General features: G+C 39.4%; 1 protein-coding gene across 2 annotated transcripts in view; it reads left to right on the top strand.

The window, feature by feature from the left end:
* The first annotated feature begins 647 nt into the window (after positions 1-647).
* nlgn3a (neuroligin 3a) overlaps positions 648-27,830 on the top strand; it is a 241,725-nt gene continuing 214,542 nt past the window's right edge. The window contains exon 1 of one of the 2 annotated variants that reach the window (XM_081383280.1): positions 648-922. The gene's annotated coding sequence lies outside the window, so the exon portion shown is untranslated. The remainder of the gene's footprint in view (positions 923-27,830) is intronic. The other variant, XM_081383279.1, reaches the window with a different exon arrangement.

The following is a 27,830-nucleotide window of genomic DNA, read 5'->3' on the forward strand; positions in this document are numbered from 1 at the left end:
GTTTCCCCCCATTATAGTAATGCCAAAATTGTGGCCAGTGAAGACACTGAGTGGCTAGTGACTTTGGAAAAACACTAGCCAAAACCCTGTTTGTCAGCAGTCATTGCTCTTTGTTTCCCTGGTTTATATTCATATTTCTGCGTCTAGGGGTAGCTGTCACATGGGCAAGCTGTCACAAGCTTTATACCTCGGTCTTTTGTGCAAATGCATTTTCATAAAAAGAGGTTGGGGCAAGTTGTCACATTTGTTTTAAAGTTCATTAATTATTATTTATCCTACCCAAAACAAAGATTTGGCTTGATTACATCCCACACTATCAGAACTGGTCTGTACAAAAAGAATCCTTGACAAATGTTTCCTGTACAAAGTGTTACAGCTGGCCCGGGCTCCCCTATAAAGCACACATCAATTAGTCCCAATCAGATTGCTTTAGCGCTTGTGTTATTTTGCCATTCTGTTTTTTATATTGCCTTATTGGTTTTATATTGTGGAAATGCAATTCACATAATTCAATAGCAAAAAGCTCTCTCTAGATGTCCTGGAAAGCAGGGTTACTCACACCCCCTCTCTTGCATGTGTGTGTGCGCTTCTGGTTTCCTAGTAACCCGCGCCTGTGCTGGCGTTCCCGAACACTCAAGCGTGTCCGCGCAGCGCGCACTCGTGAAGCTCGTGTGGGGAGCTCACGAACACGCAGGACCAGAGCATCAGGAACATACACGCAGGAAAAACACAGGAATGTGACTGGAGTGTAAAGGATGAAGGATGCGTTCGCTGGAAAAGGTCACACGAAATGCATGAAGAGCAGTGGGAGGAAATCTTAACACAACTGCAACGGATTACCAATAAAACACACGTATCATGGCTTTTTTTTTGAGGGAACAGGAATACCAGGAATGGGGGATTTGATATTTCACCAAAGCAGGTGAGTTGTTTATGAGGATAATGGTTGTTTATGAGGATAAGTTGTTAGTCACCATACGAACAGTCTTGAGAAGGCGGTGCGCACCGCTGTATGTCTTTTCGCTAGATCTCTTGTGCCAGGATTGCCACTTGACAATTTGGTGAACTTGAGTGTTGCTTGTGTCTGTGGTGAGGAGATGTGCAGTTCTGTAGATGAAGAACAGCTGAAGTGAACTAGACAGGCTGCGATGCTGGTAAAAGTAACAGGAGGTGAGGATGAGGATCTCTTGCACTTGTTACACCCCATCTGCACTGCAAGCGAGCGACGCGACAAAACTAGAAAGCCCCCCCTCCTTCCCCCCCAAAAAGAGCGGCGTTCTAGTTGCATCGCGTCGCGTCCTGCCGCTCGCCTAAAAAAGTCTTTGATTGGTCGACGTCGGGATCCCATCCGCAAGCTCGAGAGACGCGTCGCGTGGCGCGCTAGAGGTCTGGACAGCTTCGGTGATGTCGCGTCGCTACAGATGGCGTGTTATTTTAAGCGTCTTCCATGACGCGTTCATGTTACGCGTGGATTCCATTACGAGCTGATGATTGAATTCATGTTTTGTCTTCAGACTTTGAGACTACTGTACATTTAATTTCAATATTTTACAGTTAAATTATGGACAGTTTGAATAATAATAAAATCCAGGGTTTTTAGAAGCGTTTCCATGCAATATACATGCCAATGGGTAGCAGATGGGTAACTTTTTTTAACCACCTATTTCTTTTAATTCAATTTACGTATTTGTATAAGGGAAAGTGTAGCCTATCTGTAACTGGTCTCCATTCCCTTTTAGGTTTCTTTTTAAATTTAATTAAAATAGTAAATGGTCCTGCTGTGTGACAAATACATTTTTTAAAAGTACAAATATGCCATGTAGCCTCAGCTAATATGAGCTCATAAAAACTGCATGTATAGAAATGATAGAAGAATTTGAAAAAAAAAAATGTTGTTTGAAATAGTTTTAAATGAATTATAGCGTGTCACACCATGGGGTAGGCTACTTCTAAATCATTTACCAAATTCAACAAATGCTTTTTGTTCGGTTGCTTCATAAGAACAAAAATACTGCATTATTGAACAATGACATGTTAAACTGGCTGGTGTTAGTGCTGCTCATATTCATTTAAGACAGACTTAATTGGCTTTACAGTTTTAAGACTGTAAAACTGTAGTTTAAATACTTGGATGATGATTTGCACTGAATTGCAAAGCAAAGAGCGAGAGAGAGAGATAGATAGAGAGAGAGAGAGAGAGAGAGAGAGAGAGAGAGAGAGAGAGAGAGAGAGAGAGAGAGAGAGAGAGAGAGAGAGAGAGAGAGAGAGAGAGAGAGAGTGAGAGTGAGATAGTGAGATGTGCCTTGGAGTTGTCATGGTGATTTGGTGAATAAGCAATTGTCCGTCAAGGCGACGCATTAAAAGGGTTTGCTGTTGCCATTGCCTATCAGGGAAGAGCATATTTCAGCTCGGGTTAGAGTTGGGTTCAGGCTAGGCTTATTTCGTTGTGAGACAATACATTGCAACTTAAGTGATTGTGATTGGTGGAAGTGAGCCTGGAAGTGGATGGTATCTCCAAAGAAAGCTTAATTCCGTATCCCTGCCATTCACGCTGGTTTATCCTGTGTTTTTATGCAGAGAACCTGTTTATGTGCTCTGGCATTTAGTGTCTTGAAGGATTATGCACGCTCCTGCTTTTGAATTTCCTCTCTCTACCAATGTCTTTATTGGTATTTTGGCCTCGTACACTGGTATTTTTGAAGCAGCCGCTGATTTAAATCTGTTCTGAATGACACATCCGAGATCTGAGCTCTTTGTGGCGTCTGCTTTAATGTTAAAGAAACAAGTTGTTAGTTTTTTTTCATGCAGACCAGATAAATCCAGAACAACTGTAGCAATTTGTTTCTAACTTCTAGCTCTAGCCTGCACTTGGGCCATCACATTTATTCCTAAACTGCAAATAATAGTAATAATAACAACATGTTTTTAAACAATTTTTTGTTTTGTTTTCTAGTAAAAAAAATACTGTAGCCTATATATACATATATATATATATGAACATGCTTTAAACAAGATAAATGCACAATAAATGAAAAATGCATACGATATTAATACTTGTTTTCAGGTTAGAGTTTTCAAGTAGAGTATGAACTTTCCGAGAAAAAATGTCATTAAGGGTAAGAAAAATTATATAGTATAACATGTAGTCTCTAAAAAACAAGTCTTAAAGGGATAGTTCACCCAAAAATGAAAATTGTGTCATCATTTACTTTCCCTCAAGTTGTTCCAAACCTGTATGAGTTTCTTTCTTCTGCCGAAGATAAAGGAAGATATTTTGAAGAATGTCGGTAACCAGACCGTTTTTGGACCCCATTGACTTCCAGAGTATTATTATTTTTTGTTTCATAATATGGAAGACAATGAAATAAATCCATACATGTTTGGAACATCTTGAGGGTGAGCAATGATTTTTGGGTGAACTATCCCTTTAATATCTTATGCAGTTTGGTATCCTATTTTAAAGATATTTAGATATTTTTTATTGAAAAATTAGACCAAAAAACAAACAAACAAAAAAATTATAGAGCATATAACATTCATGTTGATCCTGAAATAACAGCTAATCTTCTAATTTAATTTTATGTTAATGTTATTGGTAGGATTTGAACATTCACATCCTTATGAATGTTTTAGGGGTTGTTGATGGTTTTAGTTGGGATTATGGCTGGGTTATTTGCCAGGAAAGTGTCCCATTTGGCAAAATCGCCGTCACCCACCTTTCCCACAGTTTGATGTATAAGGATCAGAGGGATATAGCTTCATGGTCAATACATCTTGAATATGCTATACTGCAACAAATCATTGCTAGTAGCTACTGGGTTTTCCTGTCTTTATTGTTACTGCAATTTTCCATACACTGAATGATGGGAGCACTTTGATGTCATGCTAACAGAAAACAAGAAAAGCCCTGTAGCATCAATCCTGCTGCCGTAGTCTTTCACTGTTAGATCAAATCAGGTGATCTGTTCTCCGAGTCACCTTTACTGACCTCCGTGGTTGAAAAACACTGGACTATTGCCATCACCCAGATGAAGGTCACTCTGACGACAGTAATTCATCTGCCTCTGTGCTTCAGCTTAAAGTGTCTGAACACAAAATACTGCACAAGCTGCTAGAGAACCGAAAGCAAACAATGACTGGTGTGGTTTTCTGGGTCAGTTTACCTGCTGAATCTGAACTGACTGACACATCTTGATCAACTTTCTTAAAGGGTTAGTTCACCCAAAAATGAAAATTCTGTCAGTAATTACTCACCCTCATGTTGTTCCAACCCCGTAAGACCTTTGTTCATCTTCGGAACACAAATGAAGATATTTTTTGATGAAATCTGAGAGCTGGATCACTCCTCCACAGGCTTATGGACACTATAACTTGCTGGCCCAGAAAATGTATTAAAGACATTGTTAATATAGTCCAAGTGACTCCAGTGGCTCAATCTTAAGTTTATAAAGCGACGAGAATACTTTTTGTGCGCAAAAACAAACAAAAATAATGACTTTATTCCACTTTTCATTTCCTTCTCTCTGGACCTTGAGAGTTTTTTTCACGTAGTGTAATAGCGTAGCGCGTCTGTGTTTCATGTCACCACGTATCACACATGACCAGAGTCGCCCAATAGTGAGCCTACGTGGTGACGTGCAACACAGACGCGCTACGCTTAAACACTACGTGAAAAGACTCGAGTCCCAGAGAGAAGGAAATGAAAAGTGGAATAAAGTCGTTATTTTTGTTTGTTTTTGCGCACAAAAAGTATTCTCGTCGCTTTATAAACTTAAGATTGAGCCACTGGAGTCACTTGGACTATATTAACGATGTCTTTAATAACTTTTCTAGGCCAGCAAGTTATAGTGTCCATAAGCCTGTTGAGGACTGATCCAGCTCTCAGATTTCATCAAAAATATCTTAAATTGTGTTCCAAAGATGAACGATAGTCTTACGGGGTTGGAACAACATGAGGGTGAGTAATTACTGACAGAATTTTCATTTTTGGGTGAACTAACCCTTTAATGGATGAGAAAAAAAAAAAAAAAAAACATAATACAGTATATATATGGTAACACTTTACAATAAGGTTCATTAGTTAACATTAGTTAATATAGTAACTAACCTGAACTAACCATGAGCAATGCATTTGTTACAGTATTTATTAATTCAGCCGTTCATTGTTAGTTCATGTTAGTTCACAGTGCATTAACTTATATTAACAAGATTTTAATAATGTATTAGTACATGTTGAAATTAACATTAACAAAGATTAATAAATGCTGTAGAAGTGCAAGTCATTATTAGTTCATGTTAACTAATGTATTTAACTAATGTTATTAGACGGCTCTGTGGAATACTTGATTCTGATTGGTCAATCGCACCATCCAGCAGAATGTTATTCCCAGATAACAACCGCTGAGAACAGAAACACAGGCTCATCTGGGTTACTGAAGTCAGCAGCGCTATACGCTTGCTAGGAACGGTTTTTCTTCGTGAAAGTTTTACAATATGGTGAGCTAATAAAATATTAAACCTCAGTCAAATAAATATTTTGTGTACAGTTATTTAATTATGCCATCCAGTATCATGGACCATATCTCTGTCTTGTTTCATACAAACGCAGCTGCTGCCATTTTGTGACTATTGTTTTGTACACTGTTGGATTATAAAATACAAAAAGGAACGATTTTAAAACAGTTTAATCTGAAATCAATATCTCTTATCTCCATAATTATTTATGTGGTGAAATGCTGTGTAATAAGTGGTATGACTGTATGCCGTATCACTTAAATGTCTGTCTAGTTTTAACTTGCTGTGCTCTCCACGGAAGCCTTAAAGACCTAATAAAATATCAACATGTCAACTCAGATCTCTGATCAATATTTCGTATCTAATTATTAACTTATGAGGCAAGTAGCAGTGTAATAAGCGGGATAATATACATTCAGCCGCTTGTTCTTCAGGCTCCGCCTCACGTCGGGGTCCTCATCACCCTGTCGGGGTTTATTCTGAGAGAACAACCGGCTGGATGTACATTATCCCTTACTTATAAACAGTATATACATTCCAGACACAAAATGAGCCCTTTCATTTGACAGCTTTATGGGTGTCATGAAATGATCACATTTCACCCCCCCCCCAAAAAAAAAATATATATATATATTTTGCATAACAGAAAATGAAGCCTATTGTTAGGAACAGGCTTGAAATACTTGAAAATGGCAAGGATAATCTTCACTACTAAAGCGTCCAACAATTGTATGTTCAAAATGTACAAAATATTGATAGACAACATGCTGCCCATTTCTCTTGCAGAACCTATTGTAGTCAAGTTCAGTTCCTATATACTTTTAAACTATTTTAAAATGGATAAGTTCCTCTTTTTCACAGCAGCCCAGCAGTGATGCATACACATCAGCGTAAATAGCAGAAAGATAATAGGCTTGATTTTACAGATCATTTCAGCTTCCATATTCCTTTTGCTTTTATTCAGAGCTGAATTTAATGGCTCTCTGTGAGGATGTTAGCTGCCCTTGCCATTTGAAAGGACTGCTGGTGCTCTCTTGGTTTAACTTGCACGCGAATGCATTTGTATAAAGCACACTCGCATGCACACGCTTAATGGCCATTTCAAAGATTTAATGTCGAGCAGTAAATCTTGCACACATGTCTTTCAAAATGTCTCCTTGTGTCCTCTACAAAACCCCTGAGATTTTCTGTCAACCAGACAGGTCAGTCCAGGCTTATTACAACGAAAAGGATTTTTAAAGGAGCTTTAGGCATTTGTTGGATGCAACAAAACAATTTGGCAATTCAAATCTTTTAGAATAAACTAGGAGTGTGTAGAAACAGTTTTGATTAAAGGCTAAAAGGGAAAAGTCCTGTTGAAAAGATAAGCCTACATATCCACTTCATATCAGTCTCTTGGCAAGCGAGATGCCACTAAAAAGCAACAGGAATGGAATCTAAATGTTCTCGGCCAGCATTCCTCTGACCATGCCTCAAAAGATCTCTTATACTCTCATAAAGCAGACTAAAGCACTGCACTTCTCAAAAGGACAAGGGTGCCTTTATTCCAGGCTCCTTATTTCTGATCTATTTACCAAAGAGTAGGACAAATGACCTTGCATCAGCTATTTTGCAGAGTTATACAAATGTGAAGGTTCTGCTTTTGTTCAAACGCCCGACATGACTGCAGGTTGCAAGGTGCGTCAAAAGTGTGAGGCTACAGAGAAACAAATCAATTAGAGGACAGAAATTGAATAGGCATTTAAAATGTCCCCCTGTGGTGAAAATCAAGTTTTTAATGTTGTTTATATGTATACTGTATGTGGTGTTTTTGATCTGCTTTAAGACAAACCATGTGTACATTCTAAGTCGACACCATTGCAGTATTTTCTCCTTAAAACTGCAGTGAAACAAAGACAGTCTCAAAAACACGTTTTGAAATCGCTGGTGTTTCTGACATCACAAACTACCTTGTAACCAATCAGATCAACGTGTGATCGCCAATGAGTGGATCTCTGAGCTGAGTGAGTGAGAGGAGGCGAGGCTCCTTAGGGCTTTATAGAACCTTGTATACTAAATGAGGCAAGGCTGTCGAGTTACATTCAAGCTATTTTAAGGCATGAATCTTTTTTTTTTCAAGGAAAAAACATTTAAATATGTAATTTTGGTGACAAAGATGAGTTTTAAGGGATAAAATCATTGACTACAGGAGGACTTTAATAATTGTTCATTCAAAGACAAATTAGTGCTCAACAGGAGATGCAGAGGAAAGACATGTACTATATATATATATATATATATATACACACACAGTGGGGAGAACAAGTATTTGATATGCAGGTTTTCCCACTTACAAAGCATGTAGAAGTCTGTAATTTTTATCATAGGTACTCTTCAACTGTGAGTGACGGAATCTAAAACAAAAATCCAGAAAATCACATTGTATGGTTTTTAAGTAATTAATTTGCATTTTATTGCATGACATAAGGCATTTTAGGTCTCACTTGTAAAAGAGGTTTTAACCTCAATGTGACTTTCCTAGTTAAATAAAGGTTTAATAATAATACGTATTAGATACATCAGAAAAGCAGAACTTAATATTTAGTACAGAAACCTTTGTTTGCAATTACAGAGATCATACATTTCCTGTAGTTCTTGACCAGGTTTGCACACACTCCAGCAGGGATTTTGGCCCACTCCTCCATACAGACCTTCTCCAGATCCTTCAGGTTTCGGGGCTGTCGCTGGGCAATATGGCCTTTCTGCTCCCTCCAAAGATTTTCTATTGGGTTCAGGTCTGGAGATTGGCTAGGCCACTCCAGGACCTTGAGATGCTTCTTACGGAGCCACTCCTTAGTTGCCCTGGGTGTGTGTTTCGGGTCGTTGTCATGCTGGAAGACCCAGCCACGACCCATCTTCAATGCTCTTACTGAGGGAAGGAGGTTGTTGGCCAAGATCTCACGATACATGGCCCCATCCATCCTCCTCTCAATACGGTGCAGTCGTCCTGTCCCCTTTGCAGAAAAGCATCCCCAAAGAATGATGTTTCCACTTCCATGCTTCACGGTTGGGACGGTGTTCTTGGGGTTGTACTCATCCTTCTTCTTCCTCCAAACAAGGCGAGTGGAGTTTAGACCAAAAAGCTCTATTTTTGTCTCAGACCACATGACCTTCTCCTATTCCTTCTCTGGATCATCCAGATGGTCATTGGCAAACTTCCGACGGCCCTGGATATGCGCTGGCTTGAGCAGGGGGACCTTGCGTGCACTGCAGGATTTTAATTCATGACGGCGTAGTGTGTTACTAATGGTTTTCTTTGACACTCTCTTCAGGTCATTGACCAGGTCCTGCCATGTAGTTCTGGGCTGATCCCTCACCTTCCTCATGATTATTGATGCCCCACGAGGTGAGATCTTGCATGGTGCCCCAGACCGAGGGAGATTGACCGTCATCTTGAACTTCTTTTCATTTTCATTTTCAATTGTGCCAACAGTTGTTGCCTTCTCACCAAGCTGCTTGCCTATTGTCCTGTAGCCCATCCCAGCCTTATTCAGGTCTACAATTTTATCCCTGATGTCCTTACACAGCTCTCTGGTCTTGGCCATTGTGGAGAGGTTGGAGTCTGTTTGATTGAGTGTGTGGACAGGTGTCTTTTATACAGGTAACGAGTTCAAACAGGTGCAGTTAATACAGGTAATGAGTGGAGAACAGGAGGGCTTCTTAAAGAAAAACTAACAGGTCTGTGAGAGCCGGAATTCTTACTGGTTGGTAGGTGATCAAATACTTATGTCATGCAATAAAATGCAAATTAATTATTTAAAAACCATAAAATGTGATTTTCAGGATTCTTGTTTTAGATTCCGTCTCTCACAGTTGAAGTGTACCTATGATAAAAATTACAGACTTCTACATGCTTTGTATGTAGGAAAACCTGCAAAATCGGCAGTGTATCACTTGTTCTCCCCACTGTATATATATATGAGAACAAGTGATACACTGCCGATTTAGCAGGTTTTCCTACTTACATAATAAATATATATATATTTATTATCTCTTTTTATCACATTTTTGGGTGGACCATCCCTTTAAGACTGTGTTTACAAATATTTGCAGTGACTGGTATTTTGACTTAATTTTGAGACAGTTCAAGTGCAAGGAGATGCAAAAGAGGAATCAATTTGTGGGGCCTGGTCCATACAGATCATAGATCAACTACAATCCATTTAACCACTACACACACACACACACACACACACACACACACACACACACACACACACACACACACAGTAAATCTGGTCTGCAATATGATTGGATGAGCCATGTTTAAAGGTGTTGCAAATGGGCTTTTTGTTCCCTTTCAAGGGAACTCGCGCTGCGTCGAGAATCGACACATTGGGGAACGCCTTCAGCGTGACGCATCTGAAGCCTGTATGGAACTAGTCCAATCTCAATTGGTGTTGCGTCATTACGTCATGCATGTGACGGTGATGCGGAAGCTATAAAAGGATGGCGGATCACAACAGCATCAGCTTTCTGGTCTTCAGCAAGCGTTTTGTGTGAACTGTACATCTTATTTGGTGTTGTTTGTCTCATGTTGCACTCAATCACTATTATTATTGCGAGCAAAAGACAACGAGATAAGCAATTCAGGCAGTGTGTGTCCCCTTGCCCCCGCTATTTGAGCGAGGGTGACACGCACTCGCTCTGCGTTGTCTGGGAGTGGAGCATGCACGGGCAGCGCTCGAGGGCGCTGTCTGTGCAAACTGTGATCAAATGTTCCTGAGAACGCTCCGCTCCTGTCTGAGCCTGTTCGATGAATCAGGCCAGGCTCGCGCTCCCCGTGGATCAGGTCCCGCGTCTGTCGTGGCAGCGTGGCGCCTGCATTCATGGGGGTCGCAAATGGAGCTGGCAGATGATGTTGAAACGGCCTCGGCCCTTTCTCAGCATTCAGCAGCCAGCTCCATTGGTCCCACGCACAGGTCAAAAGCCCGCTCTGCGCCTTCTTCCGCTCGTGACGAGGACCTGATACTCAAACTATCTGACTCCGAGGAGGTAGATATTTTGAGCATCGAGGCAGGAGAATGTGTGGACTCGCCACCCCATTCTCCTGCCTTCGAGGAGCTGCTGGAGGTTGTGACCAGGGCTGTGGTCTTATCTCTCTTATCTCTCGCCCGATGCTGCATCGTCCCTGAGGGCTCCAGTGCTTCCCTCCGAGCCCTGCCGTATCAGCCTTGGTAGGGAAAGCATATATGGCGGCAGGTTGGGCTGATGCATGCCTGCATACATGGGGCTTTTGCAGGCATACCAGGCCAACCTCCTCAAAGAGGTGGATGACAGCGGGGAAATCGCCCTCGACGATATTAAAGAATTGCGTCGAGCGGCTAACTTGTCTCTCCGTGCAACCAAGGAGACGGCCAAGGCAGCATTGGTAGCAATGGAGCGGCATTTGTGGCTGAACTTGTCGGGCATTGGGGAGAAGGACAGGGCGTTCCTCCTCGATGCCCCGATTTCGCCTTCTGGTCTCTTCGGCGATGCAGTCAACACTGTCGTCGAGAGATTTCAGGAGGCGAAACGACAGTCAGCCGCATTCAGGGGGACCAACTCGTAAATGCTGGTCTCTCAACTGAGGTTGTTGAGACCATCTTAAACTTTAGAGCCCCCTCCATGAGGAAACTGTATGGATTAAAATGGAATGTATTCAACTTATGGTGCAGAGAACATCAGTTGAACCCAGTTAACTGCCCTGTGGCTTCAGTGCTGGAGTTCCTCCAGAGTCGCTTCTCTGACGGACTCTCCCTGTCCACACTTAAGGTCTATGTGGCGGCTGTAGCTGCCTACCACACGCCTCTAAGGGTGGGCACTTTGGGGAGACACCCACTTATAATATGTTTCCTTCGTGGAGCTAGGAGGATGAGGCCTGTCATCCAGCTCAGGGTCCCCACGTGGGACCTGGTTAGTGGTTCTTGAAAGATTATCCCTGGCACCCCATCGAAACCCTTGGATGAGGTGTCTGAGAATTTTTTTTTTATCTTTAAAGGTAGCTTTCCTGCTCGCTATTACGTCCCTAAAAAGAGTCGGGGACCTGCAGGCGCTATCCGTTGCTCCCTCTTGCCTCGAGTTCGCTCCTGGTAGAGTGAGGGCTATTCTCCACCCCAGACCCGGCTATGTGCCTAAGGTGCCAACAAATGCGGAACGGTCTATCCTGTAATTCTACAGGCTTTCTGTCCTCCACCGCATGTGTCGGTCAAGCTACATTACATCTGTTATGCCCGGTCCGAGCTCTGGAGGCCTACGTACACAGGACCTGGAGGAAATCGGACCAGCTGCTTGTGTGTTTCGGGTCACCTAAGAAGGGTTCCCCTGCTTCAAAGCAAACTATCAGCAGGTGGATAGTAGAGGCTATTTCTTCAGCTTACGAGACGCGCAACTTGTCCTCGGCTCTTCTGATAAAAGCCCACTCAACCAGAGGAGTGGCTTCCTCTAAAGCCCTGCAAGCAGGAGTTTCCCTTCAAGAGGTCTGTGATGCCGCTGGCTGGGCCTCCCCACACACCTTCATTAGACATTACAGTCTGGATCTGCCCTCTACACCGGGTTCACAAATTCTCTCGTTCTGGGTGTGCCAGATTGCTTCACACCAGGGTGTGTACCTCTCAGTGTGGCGCAGTGGGCATTTCGTTCCCCAATGTGTCGATTCTGGATGCAGCGCGAGTTCCCTCGAAAGGGAACGTCTCGGGTTACAACTGTAACCCTCATTCCCTGAGAAGGGAACGAGACGCTGCGTCCCTCGGCCACACTTCCTGCGCTCCTGAGAACTACTTGCTTCGACCAATCAGAAGCTGATGCTGTTGTGATCCGGCCTTTTATAGCTTCCGCATCACCGTCACATGCATGACGTAATGACGCAACACCAATCGAGATTGGACTAGTTCCATACAGGCTTCAGACGCGTCACGCTGAAGGTGTTCCCCAATGTGTCGATTCTCGACGCAGCGCGAGTTCCCTTGAAAGGGAACGAGGGTTACAGTCGGAACCCGAGACGTTCTTCACTAACAACAAGTGAAGAAACTAATTCCCTCAAAAGTCAGTGTATTTAAGCTGTACTACCTTATAGTAACTTAGTCAGAATTTATAGAAACTTGATGTTATATAAACTTTGTGTCTTAAATATTTCAATTATTAGACATATAAATTAATTTCTACATTAATGCACCAGGCTGCTAGAAACTATAGAGTTAGTTTAATGAAATATTAATTGGCAAAATAATAGTTTATTGTGATGTATTAATAATTACAAATTTAATCTACTTACTGAGCTTTGTATTCTTCTACCAGATTGCTGTTTTTTTATGAATTAATGCAACATACAGAACAAGTGGTTATGGGGGTTAAACACACTTGTATTATAGACCTCTTCACTATGGTAAAATCACTGTGTTTTATTATAAGGTTGTGGAATACATATGGAGTATTTTATATTCATATTTTTACAAAGAATATTCATAGAATATTGAAACTGTATGCTGTGGACAGAGAATATTGATTGCATCATCATTTAGTTCAATTAGTTCACTCATTATACCACATAAAACTCAAAGAGCAGCACTAGAGTAGACCTTAAATCAGTGTGACAGCATATTACACACAGTAGCAGTGAGAGCCTCTTATTGGTTGTTTCATGCTTAGAAGAGACGGCTCTAAAAATGCATCATGCTCCATCTATCTGGAAGAGAGAGAGAGAGGAAAAATAATCTAAGAAAACTAAAGCTACTCTATAGAGAGCAAGAGAGATGGAGACTGTTTCATAATGACAGCATTGTGTGTGTGTGTGTGTGTGTGTGTGTGTGTGTGTGTGTGTGTGTGTGTGTGTGTGTGTGTGTGTGTATACATGCATATTGTGATGGTAGCCCAACAGAGGTTGAGCTTGTGTTTTATATATTTATATATTTGATGTTAAGGACAGCGCAGACATTGTGCTCTGGAGTTCTTTGGATAAATGAACAGAGATAAGGCCTTCCGAGGCTCTTCCCAGAGGCTATCATTGATTCCTCAGGGCAGCCTTTTAAGAAGCTTAGTAAAAGCTGCTAGCAGGAAGAGCATGTAGAATAGCACAAATGGGCCACATCTGAACGCCTCCATCAACCTATATGTGGGTCATGACCATTAGGGATTTAATAGCACTTCTTTTCTTCATCCTTTTGTTAATTGTACATGGCCGTAATGGGTAGCACACTGTAACAAAAATCCTGTTCAATTTACTGTTGGAAACTGGCTGCTGTGGTTACTAGAAACTCGGTGCATGAGAATGTTTCAGGCACTATGTAATGGCAGTTTGGTGAATTGTATATTTCACAGCTCATAATACGTTCCATTAACTAATAGAATGTTAATATGCCATCTTACTTGAACTAGTAAAATCTGCTATAAATTAAACATTATATTACCTACACAAACACAAAACATATATCACACTACAGTAATGCAATCATAAATATAAAGTAAAAACATGTTACAAAAAATACTTTACATAACTGTTTTAAGAATAATAATAATAAAATACAAAAAAACTATTTAAGTATGATGCATCACACAGAGACTTCTGGGAATGTCATTTTAGGTACATTTTTCAAACACTGGGTATTTCTTAAAATATTAAATTATAATAATAATGTATGTCAATCTACTTAAATTATCTGCCAATGGGGTAAGAAAAATCTTGTTTCTGTTTTACTTAAGATTTTTTTTTAACCCATTGGCAGATAATTTAGCTTTTTTTTTTAAGCAAAAACTCACTCAATTTTGATTTATTTCACCAGAAAACAAGACATAATATCTTATGTCATTTTACTCATCTAGTAAATGCATCTGGATTTAAGATTTTTTTCATATTTGGTCTGGAAACGAGAAAATACTGTAATACTAAGAAAATTTCAGTGTATATTACATCAAAATATGTAAATGTGAACATCTTTTTTTTTTGGACATTCAGCTGTACAGTATATTTGATTAAAATACAGTATGTGGGCACAGATTAGGAGAGAAAACAAATGTAAAGTGTTGACAGTTTGGCGCATTACGTCAGCTAGGGACATTTAGTGACTTTTTGAGCAGGCTTTAGCTACTTGTCATTGAAAATAGTTGGCAATGCTGAACCAGGGTCGAAGGAAACTTCATTTCCCAGAATGCTCTAATTCAAACTCTGCCAGACAGCATGAAGCAGCTTGCAAGATGGAAACCGTTCTTAAACACACCACAGAAAAATTTTAATCATGAATTAGAAGAGAACCGATTCTTCAATTCTTTGAATTATGCCAAACCCTGGAAGAGACAAATGAGTGATGTAAGTGCGATCCTGAAGACTTGCCAGATATGTGCGTAATGGGTTTTACCCTTGGCATACAGTTTTAAAGGCTCCAGTGTTTCAGATGTTATTTTTCACGTCATCTTTTCTGTTCACAGTTTTAAACCAAGGTCAAGTTGTACCTACAACTCATTATTGAGGAATTAACATACACAAGCCACCAAACCTTGTCAAATAACGGCTGAAAGTAGAAGGTCAGGCCGTGCTGAAACACGGTTTGTGAATTGGAAAACAGGGTGATAAATGAGAGTGTTCTGTCTTGCGTATGTTAGCGGTGCGAGATGTTTGATATCTGGGCTGCGGCTTATTGAAGTCTCTGGTCAGTCAGAGCGTTTGCTCCAGGGTTAAAGAGTGCAGAGAGATGCTTGCTGCTTAGTTTGCAGTGGCCAGCAGGGTTACCCAACACATCAAGCCCACACTTCATCACATACAGAGACTGTTTACTGAACACTAACTCATCTGTGATAGAAGTGGGAGGGTGAGACCTTTTGAAGTAAATATGTGCGAAAATAACCCATCATTCCATCTGCATTCAGGGGGTTTATGTGACGTACTTGTTGCATTAGGAGGCTTATGTGACGTACTTGTTGTTTGTCAGATGATCTGACTTCTTGCTGGAATGGATTAGATGTCAAATAAGTGCTGACGTGGTTTTCACTATTACTGTTTCTCACACATAAACAGGCAAAAAAATAGTAATTTTAAAAGTACAAGAAAAATGCTACGGTAAAAGCCTGTTAATGGTAAGTTTTCTTTACATCCTATGTGTCACATCTGTTTTTAGTTATGTTCATGTGTTTTTCACAGTCATGAATCATGTGATTCCCTGTTCCCTCATGTGATCTTCCTTTGTTTTGTGTGTTTTGTTCTGATTGGTTCATTGTTTGATTACTCACAGGTGTATCTTGTTTAGCATTCGTCTTTGTGTATTTAGCCTAAATCACTCGTTTCCTTTGTCTTTTGTCCAGTTTGCATTATAGGAGAATGAAAATGGTAGGAATTGTCACAAATCTGGACCCCTGAAACGCAGAGCTCGCAAAATCGCTAGCCCGACGTCCCGGGGCTATTGTGTTTTCCAGTCGGGCTACCAAAATGCAAAGCCGGCCTGCCCGACGGGCTATCTGAAATAGTGTTTGCTTCAATCTTGTTACAATCAGATTCAGCGCTTTCTTCATCTTCAATCCGCAGCGTCGCCGAGCAGAGCGCACGTCAGAAACAGAGGACAGTGTGTGTGTGTGTGTGTGTGTGTTTTCATCTGAGCCTTATTGGTCTGTCACTGCTCGTCAATGTCAGAATATTTGAGATGACCAATCAAATCAAAGTAGGCGGGATTTATAATCACAGAAGCTGCTGAGTGTGAATTTGAGCAGAGCGACTCGACGCTTCAGTTTATGGTCAAGTGCGAGATAAGATGTAAGTAGCTAAACTAAACGTCATATTTGACAGGTTTATTTTTTTAGATCATAAATGTGAAACGAATGTCAAAAATAATCAGGCAAACGAATATATTTTTGTCGAATTTCGCCATTTTGAACTGAAAATAGGCCTATGTAACGTGACTCATGTAATGTAATAATTAGTTTACTGTCATTGTGAGGGGAAAAGAAACCTTAACAAAGTTGATTTCATCATGTTAGGTACAAGAATAATAATGAATGTGTACATGTTGAGAATTAATATAATACAATTTGTAGCCTTCAGTAAATAAAAAAAAAAAATCTCAGCTTTAGGAGGGGAAGAGACAGGGCAAGATGAGGAGACTGAGAGAAAAAGAGAGAGTGATGGATAAGAAGTGAGAGCAGGTATTGACACATAATCTACTGCCCGCTGACATGGTTTTAAAGCTATTTCTTATCCTTTTTTTGGCCTTCAAACTTCTTGAAATGCACATATCAGAGAAATAAAAAAAAATTAACCCCCTAACAACCTCAAATTTAGGACCTCTTTGATTTTAAAGCCCTGTCTGCAGCCCTGTCTGCAGCCCTGTATTAGGAATAAGATCAATAATGAATGTGTACATATTGTGAATGAATTTAATAAACTTAGTTAGGCTAAGGCTGTGATTGGAGGCTGTGTTTGGATAACTGGACTAACCAGCGCACCAATCGCATCGCAGCATTTCAGAAATTGGTTTGGTGGTTCTGAAGTGCATGAATCAAAGTCTATCATCAAAATGATTTGGTTTAATTCACTCCAGAAGCGTCTCACACGATTGCGTTCCCAAACACCAGCATCCGAACACGAAAACATGACATCGTTTGCGTTTCGTCTGTTGCTCTGAGACTCATTTACGATGGAGGGATAAACGTCCACATGGGATGGAAACAGTGATTTCACAAATGTTTTATGCACTATTCCAAACACTCAGATCAACATGTGTAACCACATTTTGTTAGGACTGCTTGTATTTTATTCAGCTATTGTAAAAATCTAGTATTATGAATCACATTTTGACCTTTAGTATGACCTGTAGACTTCATCAAATCAAGTGTACACCATCTAATCTCCATTCATATGACGGCATTAATAATTAAATGTTTGGTGTTCCTTCCGGACTCCCAGAGATGAACACTCAGAATCTCAGCTGCAAGATAACTCGCTTCTCTTCCACATGCAATATTTATGTATTTCGATCATTACACTGACCCTGATTTAATCCCACTATCACATTAATTTTGAGTACACATATTTTACTTGAGTTCATATAGGGTCATTCCATCTCAAGGTGGTCCAAAAATTGTAAAGCTGGTTGACTGACCGTTTTTATTTTTTAAATGTAAAATATATGTACTAAAAACTAATGTCATAGTGGAAATCCAGAAAGGGCTGCCACACAGTTCATTTTGCTAATTTTTTTAGCGATAACTTAAAACTGGTGGTTTTGCAATATCGATAAATAGAAGTAATCACTCAAAAAAATAAAGAAAATTAAAATGTTCAAGGAGCATTCACTGGACCACTTTAGATGGATTGGCCCTATATATTATTATTATTTATTTATTTTTATGTTTCATGGTACTAAGAGTCACTGTGCCTTAAAAATAAAATACAAGCAAAATTAATGTTTATGAAAATAGTTTCTAAGTACAGCAATTTACACAAGAATGGTTTTGTGAACCGTTTACACCCTGTTCATAAAGCGTTCTTAAAGTCCCCCGGTGGTGAAAATCAAGCTTTTAAAGTTGTTTTATATATATATATATATATATATATATATATATATATATATATGCTTTACGACAAATCATGTGCAAATTCCAATGTCAAAACAATTGCAGAGTATTTTCTCCTTAAAACTGCAGTGAACCAAAGACAGTCTCAAAAACACGCTTTGAAATCGCTGGTGTTTCTGACGTCACAAACTACCTTGTAACCAATCAGATCAACGTGTGATCGTCAACGAGTGGATCTCTGAGCTGAGTGAGTGAGTGAGTGGAGGCGGGGATAATTTGCATATTCATAGAACCACAAATACTAAATGAGGCAAGGGTGTCGAGTTACATTCGAGATATTTCAGGGCATTAAGAATAACACATTCTTCATCAAAAAAACATTTAAATATGTCATTTTGGTGATCAAAGATGAGTTTTAAGGGGTAAAATTATTGACTACAGGGGGACTAAGAATGTTTTTGCGATTTACATAGGGATTATTTGAGTTTGTGTTCCATAAAAAAGGTCAAAGATAAGATAAGGAGCCTCTAAAGTTATTAAAAGTGGTAATACTTCTTGATAGTTTGTAGCTGGTAGCATTGATGCGTCTTCTAGTGAAGTCTATTTTTAACTAAGGCCAGGTTGGCAAGGCCTTTTTAAAGACAGTCCTTGTCCTTTATGAAGCCTACAGCCCATCTGTGCACAAATGCTTCCCAAAACCACCTCGCTTATTAGAGTAGCCTATTCCCCTGAGACCGCACCACCATATCAGCATAAAGAGCACAGAATATTAATAAGACATTAATCTGTCACATGCTAAGGCGTGTAAATGAATGTGTGAAATGAGTTCTTGTTTTTTTCTGATTAGCTGGAATGATCTTTAGAGAGACGAGTTGCCCAGAATTCGCCCTTATTTGGCACAAACTGAAAATGAGTTTGTGCCCCAAATTTCCCTAGGAAAATGTTTTAATATAAAATCAAAGAAAGAGAGAACATGTGCCAAAAATGTATAATCAATTATGAACCGACCTCCCTGGAAAGCCAAGATGCAAATCATGTTGTTTATATTGTGTTTCTCAGTAAATTCATTGTTCAAATGTCTTTTTTTTTTCTCTCATAAAGGCAATTGTACAAGATTTGGAACTGTGAGTAAATCATGATAGAAATGTATTTCTGGGGTGAACAATTGGTTTAAAGTGTTCTTATGTGTATTATAAAACTGCCTAATGAGCCGTTGGTTCTTTAATTAGGTTATTTGTGTTACTGCATATTGAATCTTTAATATCGCCACATATAGAGGCTTACCTCAGAATTGAGGTCATTTCAAAAATAGACGACAGGCTTTGGTCCCTAAGAAGTGTACAGTGATGAATTTGTCGTTGTGGGTCAGTGTCACAGTGGCCAGGGTGAAGGAGACAAGGAAATAAAGTCATTACGAAAAATTCCCAAGCCTCAGTCTGCTTGGCAAAGACAGCGCTGTGTGTCTGGGGAACGTTAGCTTGTGTTCCCCAGACGTAAGAGCAGACAGACCAGCTGCATTGTATCCTGCAATTTCTGTGCCAGAATCAAGCTAAATTGATCAGTCTATCAGCACTTGCCTTGAAACATGTAATTTGCAAAAACAGAAATCAGGTACTGTATTGTAGTCTAAAACCGTTGGCAACCACACTAATGAGCCGAACAAATATGTTATTTGCAGTGAGTGACTGTAATTTTTACGCCTTACCTTGCATAGTGCATCTCAAGTATAGGTGCACATGGGAGATGGGGAATGAATCGGGGATTGGAGAGGGGACAAACCAGAGAAAAGTGAAATGGAGGATGGAGAAAGAGGCTCGGAAAATGAGATCTAATGTGCAAACAGGTTATACGATGGCTGGATCTTCTCGTTTCGTAACCTAAAGTGTGGTGAATAAAAGGGACGGTATGAAGTGTAGCATAATGCAAAATGTAGTCTTGTTTTTAATTCACGTAGTTTCACGTATGAGCCACATTTGAAGCCAAGTTTGCAGATATCCTCAGATATAAGTTGCTACAAACTGTTAAATGGTCAGTGTTACTATTCACTTTGCTGTTAGGCTACTATGCCTTAAACACTTTTTGATTTAAAGTCAACTTGATACAGCATTGAGCATTCACAACCCATGTTCTTCCATTATGTGACATATTTCTGAGTGAAGTTGGCTATTAAATGGGGAAAAAAATAACTTAGGCAAGGTTTTATCCATCGATTGGTGGCAGGTTAGCATTAGAGAATGAAACTTTGATAAATAACACATGCAGCCAAACGGAAAGGAACAGTTCGTAAACCCAGTCTGGACAAAAAGTCATTTCAGAAAAGATTTTGTCAGTTTCCGTCAAAATGTCAGTTTTTGTGTTTACTGTATTTTACTATATTTTTAAAAAAAAAATCACTCACAAAGGTCAAGTATTAGCCAATGAAAAGAGAACTAAGTAGGGGTGTAACAATATATATCGTCACAATATATCGCAATACAAAAATACAACATGTATCGTCGATAGTGACTATATGTATTGTGTTTAATTCACCCAAAATTAAAATTAATGTGCATGAAAAAATTCAAGTTTACAGAGTTTTAGTACTACATTAAACTACTATACTATAAATAATGTTGAATATAATGTATAATAATGCAATGGAAGAATATGTGTGGGTCCTGATAATGCCAAATGTCTTGTGTTACCAGTAAACTCAGTGACAGAGTTCAAGCATATTCAGTATTCACACGGTATTCAGTATCATGATATGTATCGAATTGTGACATGAGGGTATCGTTACACCCCTAGAACTAAGCATAATATTTAAAATGTTATTAATTACTGTACAATGAGAGAATTTTTTTAGCCTGCACTGATGAATCATGCACAGTAAAGGCCCATTCACACCAAGAACAGTAACTATACAGATAACAATAAAATTAATTCTGAATGTGATTCCAACGATATTGCTCCGTAATATCATGATAGTTGTGCCGTGGGCTACTGCCTTTATATTAAGAATGATTTTTAGAACTATATCTTCATCGTTATTGTCCTCTAGCCTTAAGACCAGGAACAAAAAAAGTAAATAAGATGATGCCATGTACCATTATGGTAATAAAATCAACATTCGTTTTAAGGAAGTTTTTCCATTTTAGGAAGTTGCACCATTGCCTGGGAGCTCGCTTGCTTTAGTTGTTCATCATTTATCAGTGCAATGGAAGACGTGAAGGAATAATTCACTCAAAAATAAAACTTCTGTCATCATTTACTTTCCTTTGTGTTGTTCCAACCCCGTTTGACTTTCTTCATCGAAACACAAAAGGCAGAATGTTGTTACAGGCAGAATGTGGAGACTGACAGCTGCAGTCACCATTCACTTTTCATTGTGTGGAAAAATGATGCCGCGAAAATGAATGGTGACTGCGGCTGTCATTCTGCCGAACATCTCCTGCTGTGTTCCATGGAAGAAAGCAAAGCGAGTAAATAATGACAGAATCTTTATTTTTAGGTGCACTATCCCTTTAAGAACGCAGCATTTTCACCCTATCTTCCCTTTAGTCAACAACACTCTAATCCCAGTTTTCCAGACTTGTTTTGCTCGGTACAATCATCAGATGCTCTTGATTTTCAGGAGAACTGAAAAGCACAAGGTTCATCTTGTGTTCCCTCATTATACATGCTTTTTACAAGGCACTCAGGATTTCTGTTTGTGGATTACTACTTGACTGTTGAAACCAGAACAGAGAGCAAGGCTGAATGGCCTGTGTCTTTACCGTGGCACTGAAGTGCTGAACGATTTGGGGGGGGGGGGGGAAATCACATTTTTATTTTTCTGATAAAAGTTGTGATTGCATGAAGCCTCTCAAATGACATCTCAAAGGTCAAAAAATATATACATCGTAGCCATGAATTAAGAATTTGTTTTCTTCTTTAAGTAAACTGTGGCCTGTCAATATTACATACTGCACCTTTAAAGCTTCTCTTTTGTTGATTAACGCTTCTCATTTCAAGTATGGGAAGATGGTTGGCGAATGTTGCATTCCCAAATGCACGCTAAAGTGAGTCAAACTCAGCAGATGCAGAGATGGAGTTTGTGGAGCAGCATTTACTGTGAACTGTGATGCTGAAAACACCAGGGGATAAGGAGATGATCATTTTATTTACCATTTTATCTCTTAAAACTAATCTTTGATCACCAAAAAGACATATTTAAATGTTTTTTCCTTGTTCTTCATGGCTTAAAATAGCTTGAATGTAACTCGACACCCTTGCCTCATTTAGTATACGTGGTTCTATGAATATGCAAATGAGCCCCGCCTCCACTCACTCACTCACTCACTCAGAGATCCACTGGTTGACGATCACACGTTGATCTGATTGGTTACAAGGTAGTTTGTGACGTCAGAAACACCAGCGATTTCAAAGCGTGTGTTTGAGACTGTCTTTGGTTCACTGCAGTTTTAAGGAGAAAATACTCCGTAATGGTGTCGACTTATGAATTTACACGTTTTGTCTTAAAGCATATTAAAAACACCACATAGACATAAAAACACCATTACAACCTTGATTTTCACCACAGTGGGACTTTAAGTTACATTTTACATCAGAATATGCGTACTTCCTTGCTACAGTACGCAAAAAAAGCAGTATGTCAAATGAGTAGGATGATCAAATACTGTACTCAACATTCATAATACAGTAGGTGATTATTACAGTATGTACTGCCAATATTTGGAACAGTGCTCTCGTCAAGAGTGCATTATGATGCCTAAAAATATTGCCAATTTTAGGCAGATCAATCGGTTTTGGTTAGAGCTAGTATGCAATGTTTTAGGTTGTACAACAATTCCTTAAAACCACTTCCTGAACATTTGCTTACAGTGGCAGAGATGATACACTTGGTTTATAGAGCAGACCAGAAAAATGTAATTACAAATCTGCTTTGAATACATCCCCATTTCCTCTAATAGAATACTTGGATAATCTGCTCATAGACTTTAATGTTGTCAGACGTATCTGGCATCATCCTTACTTTGACCCTTGCTTGACCCAGAATCTAAACCACATATGGTCTGACGAATGCTTTTCATTTAGTGGAGATGCTTTTACCTTGAATGGCAAGAGTCTGAATAGATGAAATCATGCAAATACTCGGATATATTTCCTGTAAAGGCAAGAATGGACGATACATTTGCATGATGGGTCAATTGCTCAGATCTGCAGGAATCTTTCTTATTTCAACACAAGGACATTGTGCCCTGCAGTGATAATTGTTCCTCGTCCATAAATATGCCTGTGAAATTTTTCAAAGCGCATTTATTCTAAGCGTGCAATATGTGACTCAACCCATTTTACTAAGCCAGTCTGAGCTTTTGTTGCCTACAGTTTATTGAAATAGGAAGTAGTGGAAAGGCACAGAATGTATGTGTTACCACAAAAGATTTTAGAAACATGTGCCATGGCTCCCAGGGGAAATGCACTCTTTGTCTGTTTGTGGCCCACTTTCTTCCCAACCGTTTCCAGTGGTTTCTAATGGGAGAAATGCAGTACAGTAATGTGTGTCGGCAACTGGTGGATGAATGTAGATGAAGCTTCCCAGAGTAGCGACAAACAAATCACCAGTCCGTGGTTCGTCAGTTGTTAGTGATGCATTGCCCTCAACATTTTTAGAATCTCCAGTATTAAAGCAACACCAAGGAACTTTTTCTTTGCGGTCGCCCTACAGGTTGGAAGCGGAATTGTTTATTACCGCTGTCGTAAATCATTTAGCCCACCACAGCCTACCGTCGCACGCACGCTCGCTCGCTGTTTATCCAGCACTGGCTTTTGAATGAATGATGTCCACAGACAAGGTAGAGTATGATGCATGATTTTATGAAAGTATGATGTATTGCGACATCAGAAACGAAGAAAAACAAAATAATGACTATTGTAACGCTTGACGTAAAGCAAGTCGAATTTGTAGTTTTCTTATGTCTCATTAGAACTACAGAAACGCGACCCGATCTGGCAAACTTGCATATTGCGGGTGTAGCAGATAAAGGACCGCAAAGCAGAGGCATAAGTGCCTTTCACTCTGTTACGACTTGATGAACCACTGAAACGATTTTGGAAACATTATTTTAAGCTAAAAAATGTTCCTTGGTGTTGCTTTAAACCCATAGCTTGGTCATTCTCTGTGTACTGATCTTTGTCTGTCTTTGAGGAAAATTATATGACATTTAAAAATGTGACCAAAATTGGTACAGAGAGTTTTATGTTATGTAAAAAAAAAAAAGTAAAAAAAAAGAAGAGACCCTTTTTTGTCTTAAAGTGCCCCTATTCTGCTTTTTCAGATATCCCCTTTAATGTAGTGAGTAATATAGCTGTTTGTGTAGGTAAAAGGTCTGCAATGGTCAAAGTATAAAAAAATATTAATATTTTTCACGTTACAAAGTCAAATTCTAGCTTCCGGCCAAATGCCCATACACAACTTATGATGTCGGATGTAGCGTAGCGCGTCATGGCGTGGCGTAAATATCAGCAGTATGTCGCATTACTCGCACAAATTGTGCTTTATAGGCTTAAGTTGAATCCGTATGTTCGTTTGGCCAGAAGCTAGATATTTTATTTTATAAAGTTTTAAATATGAATGATTTTCTTATACAAACTTATGGCTTTGCTTCAGAAGGCCTTTATTAACCCCCAGAGCTGTGCGGTTGCAATCCACTGCCATTATAAAGCTCGGAGGTGTCAGGCTGTTTATTAATATAACTCTGATTGTATTCGTCTCTGAAAGAAGAAAGTCATATACACCTAGGATGACTTTAGGGTGAGTAAATCATGTGCTAATTTTCATTTTAAAGTGAACTACTCCTTTAATGAACTTCAAAAGGATGAGGAATCACGCTGGAAATGTGTCACTGTGTATTAAGAGCTGATGAAGATCCAGAGCTGAAATTCAGATCTGGTAATGGCCGTTTGGTTTCAGACACGTGTTGTAAGCGGTCGGCCAATCACAACAGACTGAGCCATCTGACCAATCACAGCAGAGCAGGCTCTTGGAAATGAGGGGTTTAGAAAGACAGAATCCTTGATTGAACTGTTTCAGAGCTGATGCTGCACCGTATATTAAGAGCAAAGTTTTTTTTTTTACTTTGGATGCATGTAAATCTATTGTAGGAGACCTCCAAAAGCAAAATTAGGAACCTTTAAAACAGCATAATTGGGCTACTTTAAGTCATTGATTTTCCTCAAACGTGCATGTTTGTTTGGCTGTCCCCAGTATACTGCTTTTCACCTTTTGTTAGTATGTACTAAATGGCCACTTTAACAAATGAAACCAACAACTCTGATATCAATCAACCAATGTGACGCCATATTTTAGAGGCGCAATGTAACAGAATTAGCGGCAGATCTTTTCTTCCATATTTGGATGTACATGTGAGTGAAAATGGGGAAAAAATGTAGGGCGGGTTCTTGGTTCTGTCCAACGGTTGTTGAATGGTTGGAGGCATATCTGAATACAAGCTTGAAAGAGGACTAAATGATTCTGTATATGTTACCAAAGAGAAGTTTGTTTTTTTGTAAACATCAGTGATTCTTTTGCAAGTAGACAGACAAATAACAAAATGGCTACATTCTTAAGACAGTTGTACTTATTCAACCATCTTATGCAACATGCTATTATCATTAATACATCCATAAGATACAGTACTCATTTGCTTGAGCTGGAAAAAATATATCATGCTACTGATGCAATATTAATTTCTAATCCAAATATCTGTTTCTTTCTTTCAAAATGTCAAGAGGTCAAAAAACATCTACAAAGATTTTCCCAGCAATCCATTTCTGGACTCTCGTGTCAGTCTTAGAGTATAGTGAAGCTAATCTTCACAAGCTTATCGAATGAAGAAAATATATGTTGTAATGCTGCAATGGTTTCACCCTTAACTCAGCAAATTTGAGAGAAAGCCGCCAACAATCAGTGACAAATTCCCCAAATCCGTCGCTGACGCTGAATGGTAAGACAAACAGTGGTACAATAAAACAGAGCCCATCGTTTTTATCTGGCAAGCCCACACAACCTTACTCTCAGATTTACAGCGTCTGATGCCCAGCAGCACCAAATCTTCAGAGCCGGGTTGCCACATCTATTGGTTATTTATAGTTAGTGGGAAGGGAGGCAAACGCGCGTGAGTTACATAAATGTATCACCCATCTGGGATATTTGTTTTCTCACCTATGAACAAATTACAATGTGATGCTATGAAATATGGATTCAGGGCGACATGGAGCTTTCATCAACCATGAGCATTTCTCAAGTCTGATTTAAATATGCATGTTTGCATTGCTCTAATGCAGCTCCAGTGATGCATAGCTCACAAGCGGGGAACAAACATGAGGTAAAAGAAATCGTTTTTCAATTGAAATTACAGAATTTCTGTCGCATCTCTTGTGGATTGTCAACAGGACAGATTAGTATAACGTGTGTTTGTCTGGGTGTACAGAAAAGAAAAGAAATGAAAAACAATGACATATTTTAGTATTCTACAAATACCTAAGCTAGTTTAGGTCTTACATTTGTAGAATATTAAAATTGGTCATTGGCTTTGTTCCAAAAGCTGCCGTGCTGCTTCCTGCCTTCACAGGCCCATACATCCTAACCCTCATCCAACTTCACAGTGACCCATTTGTTATGCCCCACATAGGCCGCAACTCCACATGCACCACACTGCATTTACTCCTGTAGAGTCAAAGCGTAACTCTCGCCAAAATGCAACCTAGGGTCTTTTTGTTAATCTACCCGAGGCAAACATTTGTTTATTAGCATAATTAAAATGGAAACGCCACTTTTAAGTTTGACCGTATTTTCGTTTTCGGTCAAATTGCCTTTTGAATGGGAGTGCTTGGGGCACGACTATGATAGCATCAAAATCGCTATATTTAAAACACTAAGAAGGCTCGACACAACATGAAACGTTGCTCGAAGTATCACCAGGGGCTCTACACGTGAACTCCAGCATTGAGAACATTGTTTGTGTACACAGAGTTTACTAAAAAGAAAGATTTTGAACAACTCACTGAAGCTGTTGTTGTTTCCGTCCGCCGGCTTTCTGTCAGTCAAAAATAGTCGATCTCCGAATGTGAATGAACTGACTCTGAATTTTAATATTGTTTCTTATATGAGGATCCTTTTTCAAATACAAGGTCAATATTGATGTTCACTAAAACAACAAATTATCCGTGAATTTATAAGCTTTAGGAGCTTTCCATCTTTACTCTCCTCCCTGTTACGTTGCATTCGGAGATCAACTATTTTTGACTGACAAAATGCCGGCGGACAGAAACAACAACAGCTACAGTGAGTTGTTCAAAATCGTTCTTTTTAGTAAACTCTGTGTACACAAACAATGTTCTCAATGCTGGAGTTCATGTGTAGAGCCCCTGGTGATACTTCCAGCAAAGTTTCATGTTGTGTCGAGCCTTCTTAGTGTTTTAAAAATAGCGATTTTGATGCTATCATAGTCGTGTCCCTAGCACTCCCATTCAAAAGGCAATTTGACTGAAAACGAAAAAACGGTCAAACTTAAAAGTGGCGTTTCCATTCTAATTATGCTTTTACACGAAAGTTTGCTTCGGGTAGATTAACAAAAAGACCCTAGGTTGCATTTTGGGGAGAGTTACGCTTTAAGTTAGTATGCTGTTAAGTTAAAAGCACAATAAACTAACAAGCATTAAAAATATGCAATTCACAGAATTATTAGGTTAAATAGTCCGTTGTTAATCGAGTTGCATGACTTAGAAAATTGCAACTTTTCATTTTCCGTCGGTCTTAGTAC

This window comes from Scardinius erythrophthalmus (assembly GCF_964197995.2).
Source record: "Scardinius erythrophthalmus genome assembly, chromosome: 13".
Lineage (NCBI taxonomy): Eukaryota > Metazoa > Chordata > Actinopteri > Cypriniformes > Leuciscidae > Scardinius > Scardinius erythrophthalmus.